The sequence below is a fragment of the Suricata suricatta genome, chromosome 4, assembly GCF_006229205.1.
Source record: "Suricata suricatta isolate VVHF042 chromosome 4, meerkat_22Aug2017_6uvM2_HiC, whole genome shotgun sequence".
Taxonomy (NCBI): Eukaryota; Metazoa; Chordata; class Mammalia; order Carnivora; family Herpestidae; genus Suricata; species Suricata suricatta.
In genome coordinates, this window is record NC_043703.1 from 140,867,404 (window position 1) to 140,872,167 (window position 4,764).

At 47.0% G+C, this 4,764-nt stretch overlaps 1 long non-coding RNA gene across 3 annotated transcripts; it reads right to left on the bottom strand.

Annotated features, from left to right (window-relative positions):
• Window positions 1-387: 387 nt before the first annotated feature.
• On the bottom strand, window positions 388-4,531 carry LOC115289128. 3 transcript variants are annotated; one of them, XR_003907399.1, is made up of 5 exons: window positions 4,424-4,531; window positions 3,955-4,071; window positions 3,782-3,824; window positions 3,153-3,290; window positions 388-679 (listed from the first exon to the last, which is right to left on the bottom strand). It is a non-coding gene; the product is annotated as an uncharacterized LOC115289128 (long non-coding RNA). The 3 variants fall into 3 exon arrangements; XR_003907400.1 differs by having other exon boundaries at window positions 388-506; window positions 615-679; window positions 3,782-4,071; XR_003907398.1 differs by having other exon boundaries at window positions 3,782-4,071.
• Between the last annotated feature and the right edge of the window lie 233 nt (window positions 4,532-4,764).

Genomic DNA, 4,764 nt, shown 5'->3' on the forward strand with positions numbered 1-4,764 from the left:
TTATGGGTTTGGTATGCTTTCCTCAGCCTGGGGAAATTGCCAAACTCTGGGCCACGTAAGGAGGGACCCAAGAGACGGCAATGCCAGCCTGGCCCCTGGTGCAAAGGCGCACCCAATCAATACTCAGGAAGTGGGTGCTTCTGCCTGGCTGATACCAGTAGCCCATTGCTGACTCTGTATATGAGCTTTCATTGCAGCCCCTGCTCTAGCCACACCAGGCCACATGGCAGCCCCCCAGGGGAGGTCAGCCCGTTGCTGTCGGTCTTAGATGCTGGCCTGCACAAACTGCCCACCGCCTCCCTCCCCACTGGCCTCAGGCCTTTGGATATTTTTGTAGGGTGCTTACCAGTCTGGGCCCAGCCAAGATTCTTTTTACCCAGTGGCCCAACTGCTGGCAGACAGGTGTGAAAAGAACAGAAAGCAAGCATCATGGTCTGGTGATTTAATTACTGCTCTACAGAGCTGCCGAGGGTTGGTCTGGAAAGCTCCTAATGCCAGGTCTGTTTCTGCAACAAGAACAGACATTGTAAGCTTTAAATAAGGGGTGGACAGGCTACTGCTCACAGTAATGTCAGACCAGCCAGTCCGGGCAGGCTCTTCTGGCATCAGCTCACTTTCTTTCTTGCCTCAGGCATCAGGCGTGGCTCTCAGAGTAGCTCCAAACTGGCCGGGGGGGAACCTGTAGCCAGGATGGGTAGAGTGAGAAGGGCCACCCTCTCTGGGGAAGCAGAGCCTCTGTTACAATGTCCAAAACATGCATGTTCTTTTCATTTATCCACTCAACAAACATTTATTAAGCACCCAGTGTTTGCCAAATACTGTCCTTTCCTGGGAACACAGTAGTGAATGGGGTCCTTTCCTGGGACGTGGTGGTGAATGGTGAGTCTGGTGGGGAATGTTCAAACACCCTGTCTTTGTGAACCTTTTTGTTCCCAGGGCACGTCAGCTGGCATTTGTGTCTGGCTGTGAGTTCCTGGAGCAGAGGAGGGCCCTATAGTCACAGTGTCCTTGCGTGTCAGGCAGAATTTGGCCCCAGATCTGAGGTGACTCCAGTGTTGAACCTCAAGCCCCCGGTGAAGGAGTGTGGTCTGTTTGGAGCCTCCCCACCACCACAGGGGAAATCATGGCTACACCACCTGGCCCAGGGGGCCAGTCACCTGCTCATGCTTCCCCAGGTGGCCACTTTGTGCGTGTGCATGCGTGTGCATGCATGCGCTTGGATAATTTCATTTGTGTTCAAGCTAGAGGTCAGTGCCTCATTCATCCCACTTGGAATTTTTTTCCCCTAAATTGGGATTATTTTCTTTTTCTGGATCAAGTTCAAGGCCGTGCTTTTTTCTTTCTTTTTATGATGCTATTATAACTTTATTTATTTTTACTTTTTTAGTATAACTTTATTTTTAAATTTTTAAATTGAGAGATAGTTGACATATAACATTACATAAGTTTTAGGTGTGCAACATAATGATTCTATATAAGGAGAGAGAAAGAGAGAGAAAGAGAAATGATCACCATATGTCTATTTAACATCCACCACCACACAGAGTTACAATTTTTTCTTTCTGGCCCAGATGGCCAAAGACACACAGCGTGTGCTTTGTGGGGGAAGGGCAAACTCTTCTCTGTAAGGACTGGCTATTATTTCAGATATTCTTGGGCATATGGAAGGAAAGTCACGGGCAGCCAATGCATTTCCCAGGGCATTTGTGTAGAATGAAATTTAGGATGTCATGACCCATCATCCATCTGCATCAAAGCTGTTCAGAGACTACACACAAGGCGTCTGTCGTGACTCTGGGGCTGCCCTGCTCCACCTGTCCTCCCAAGCCTGTGAGAAGCAGCCACACCATCTCCCCATGGACCCCTCTGGACATGTTCTGCCCCCATAGCATTGCTCTTGCCCATCAAGCCCTTAGTCTGGTAGCCAAGGGTGAAGAACGGTGCACTGGGGGTGATGTTAGCATGGAGAGGATCCAGACAGGACGCCAGAACACCAAAGGATCAGATGGCTATTTCCCTCTCTCTATGGTATTCTCCATTTACTCTCCCATTTTCTTGTCTCAGGTACTTTCATTTGAAGCTAATAATGAGGGCCAACTCCATGTTGGGCACTGCATTTATGTGGATTTTTGGTCTGGTATCCTCCAGCAGGTTACAGTATTTGACCCCCATGGTCTGACCTCGGATCTCCTGCCCCTGTCGCTGAGGTAGGCAGACCCTCCAGGACAGCTGATGTCATGTCATGTGTATCTCATTTATGGCCAAGGCTAAAGTTTGTCCTTGAACCTGGCATTGAGTTGGTTCAAGAAGGTGGCTGATATTCTTTTGTCTCTGGCTTGTAAGACCTGAGACTCCGCCTTTCCATGCCCTTGGGTGGAACTTGCCCAGGCCCATAGCCCACAGATCTCATGAGAGTCACTTGCCTTCTCTAGGTTTACCATCGTAGATGCCCCCGAAGGCCCCACCCATGGGAGATGGGTGATGCCAAAACTACCCATGAAGTCCTGCTCCAATGTCCATTCTCTGCATGATGTTTAGACAAGTTCATCAAGCCTCAGTTTCCTGATCTGTGAAATGGAAGTAAATGAGAACCTACCTTATGCTGCTATTGCTGAATGATAGTAGGTATCTTGCTGTAGGCATTTAGCAGAGTTGACATAAAATAAGCGAGCAAGAATTACTACCTATTACAGGTCCTCAGTCTGTTATCTACAATTCTAAAGTAGAAAAGGTCCTGAAAATTGTATGATTGGTGTCAAAACTTATTTGGAAGCGAAGCCTACCCCGAAGTGGCACACAGCTATATTTAGAAACACTAATGAGCTACTGCTCTGGAGCTGCTGGGGCTGTTACATGATGCATTGTACACACGCCACATTCCCTGTCTAAACACTGAAGCATTCTGAATTCTGAAACCCACCTGGTTCCCAGGGTTTAGGATAAGGGATTGTGAACCTAGACTACTTAGAAGTTCAGAGTCAGTATGTCCTCTGACTAACATTCAGTAGCAGTGATTGTCAGCTCTGGAACTCTGAGAGCCAAAATCCTGGAAGGAAGGGAATTAACTCTTGTCTTCTAGAAGTTACAGATTGGTATTGAAGGGCAGAAAGGACCAAGGGTAAGGTAGTCAGTTGAGACAATGCATTTCTTACCTCTTTGCTCTTGTGATCATTGGGGAGTTTCTGTAGGGATCTGGTCCTGGAAGAGAACTATCTTTTCAGCCTATTTCAGTTCCCAATCCCAGGGTGCGGTGGGCGCTTCCTGCTTATTCAGCATTTTGCTTGGCAGAGCTGTGGAAAGGAAAACAGAACAGTGGTCTTCTCTCCAGAAATCTCTGCTTTCACTGAGGATGAAAGGTGTGCACTCTTCAAACAGGGAGTAAATATGTTAGAAGATTAGGTTAGATCAGGATATATTAGAAGATTAAGAAATTGATGTTCAAGTGAGTAACAGAACTAGTAAGTACTGCACGAATCCAGAAAAGGGACCCCCAAAGTGGGGTTAAGTCTTAGAAAAGCCCATGGGAGGAATAAGAAAGGGGGGAAGAAGCAGCATTGAGGTTGGAACAGAAGGAAAAGTGAAGATTTTGAAACTCAGTCTACACTCCGTGAGTCCCACCTGTGTGGTTTGGGCAATATGGCTAACTTTTTTGAGCCTCAGCTTCCTCACCTCTAATGTAGAGATAGAGATAGTTGTACAGTTATTATACATATTAGGTAAAATACTATATGTAAAGTGTTACCAGAATGCCCCTTCTTCTTTTGGTGGCCATTGTTCTTACCATGTGGCTCTCAGAATTGTAGCTCTTATTGTTTCCAAGGTGCCTGTGCATGACAAAGGCATATGAGTCAGGAGGAAACAAATAACCAAACAACCATTTAATCAGTCAAAATCTCAAACAGATATGCCTCCACCCCCCAGGGTAACATTTGACAACTCTCTCGCACTCAGCACCTCCCATCACTGTAGTTAAGTCACACCCTCCATCCGGCCAGTCGGTCAGTGGAACTTCACCCTCAAGTCAGAGATGTTCTCAAGAGATCTTGTTTTATCTTCTTAGGACCTCTTGGCCTGTTAACACACAGCACCACGCCATGAAAAAATTCCCCATACATGCCAGTTGTCCTGATATCTTGACTCCAGTGTCATTGACCAGCTTCAATAGGCCATAAAAATACCCAAACTATATAAATCCCACATATCAACTAGGGGAGAGGTCAAGGGGAAATGTAAAACAAAAGAGATCAAGTTATTGGGGTAGAAATGTAGGGTGAGTGAAGGCTGCACCATGTCTAATACAGAGGGAAAAGAGAAAGAAATAGCCGCCAGAGAAGAGTTAACACCAGAGCCAGCCACACAATCAGGGAACTCAGGAAGACTGTCTCAGTTCTGAGGGGAAGGATCCACATCCTAATATCAACACCTTGGAGAGTCGGAATGGAGAAGGCTTTGGACAAATGGGAGCTTTGGTAGTATAACCCAGGAGTTTGGGAGTGCTGTCATCATCATCTAGCTTTATGGAGGAGGAAGGTTCACGAGGAACCTTTCTCTGGGGGCTGGTCAGGAAGAGCACATGGGCCTCTGTGGCCAGTGACGTGAGAACAGCAGTCTGACTCACGTAGACAGGATGCTTGGTGGTTTAGATGCAGAGATTGGAGGATTTCGATCACCAATCTGAGCCTTCATCTGCAGGCACTGGGGTGCCGTTGGCCATTGTTGAGAGAGCTAACATGGTGATTAAAAATGGTGTGAAGGCAGCCCTAT